Source organism: Chenopodium album, chromosome 19 (assembly GCF_948465745.1).
Source record: "Chenopodium album chromosome 19, dcCheAlbu1.1, whole genome shotgun sequence".
Lineage (NCBI taxonomy): Eukaryota > Viridiplantae > Streptophyta > Magnoliopsida > Caryophyllales > Amaranthaceae > Chenopodium > Chenopodium album.
The window spans coordinates 21,628,750-21,629,695 of record NC_137852.1 but is presented as its reverse complement, the minus strand read 5'-3'; the positions used below and the strand labels follow the sequence as shown (position 1 = coordinate 21,629,695).

The 946-nt window shown below is 40.0% G+C and overlaps 1 non-coding gene across 1 annotated transcript; it reads left to right on the top strand.

Annotated features, from left to right (window-relative positions):
* Nucleotides 1-462: 462 nt before the first annotated feature.
* Nucleotides 463-568, top strand: LOC145596335 (small nucleolar RNA R71). The gene has a single exon (XR_014103180.1). It is a non-coding gene; the product is annotated as a small nucleolar RNA R71 (small nucleolar RNA).
* Nucleotides 569-946: the final 378 nt, after the last annotated feature.

Genomic DNA, 946 nt, shown 5'->3' with positions numbered 1-946 from the left:
TCATTTATATCGATTGTTATTTGATAGTACCTCCTAGTATATGGTTCTAATGTGGAAACATAGAGGCTATGTTAGGAGAAGCCGATTAGCCCCGGAAGGCGGTTAGATTGGACCTTACTTCGATATTCGAGCATGTTTAGTTCATAATTAATTCAACTTCTATGCCTTTGTTTATGTTCAAGTGAATGCTATACCTAAACCATTTCCCTTAATGTTTTATTTCTTGTTTTAGCATTTTTAGACTTTAGTTTATTTATCTCCTATTCCGGACTAGCTTAATTGTCGATAACATTTGGTGGTGTTTAACCGTTCTCTGTGGTTCGACCCCTATGCTTGCCTTATACTCGTATTAGGTTTGTTTAGGTTGTATAAATTGTATTTGATCTAGGTGTAGTCGTTTGACGACGCGATTATTACCTTGTCAGACCTCCATAAAAAGTGTGAATGAGTTGATACTTGGGTATCCCGTGGTGTGGGCATTGACGTTAAAGCTCTTTGTATCGGTCAAATGCCGCACTTAGAGTCTCACCACTCTTTAGGCGAAAACCTTGAATCAAAGACCGAGCCTCGGCGGTCTTCCTATGGTTGTAAAATCTCCTCAAGAAATCCATAGTTACTTGGTCCGAAGTTGTGAGAGAGTTAGGGGGCATCTCCTTCTCTAGCCATTCTAGACCTCTCCCAATTAAAGAAAATGGAAACATCTTGAGGCGAATATACTCTTGAGTCACTCCATTGGCTTTGATTGTGTCACAATATTTCTCAAATTCTTTCAAATGCTCATGAGGGCTCTCAAATTTTCCATTCGAGAATTGTTTCCTCTCTATCAAAGCAATCAAATTGGGCTTGATTTCGAAATTGTTGGCTTGAGTGGTAGGAGTTAGGATCCCACTTTGTGCTCTAAAGGCTTCGGGAGCCCCAAGACGACTCAAAGGTATATTCTCTCCCA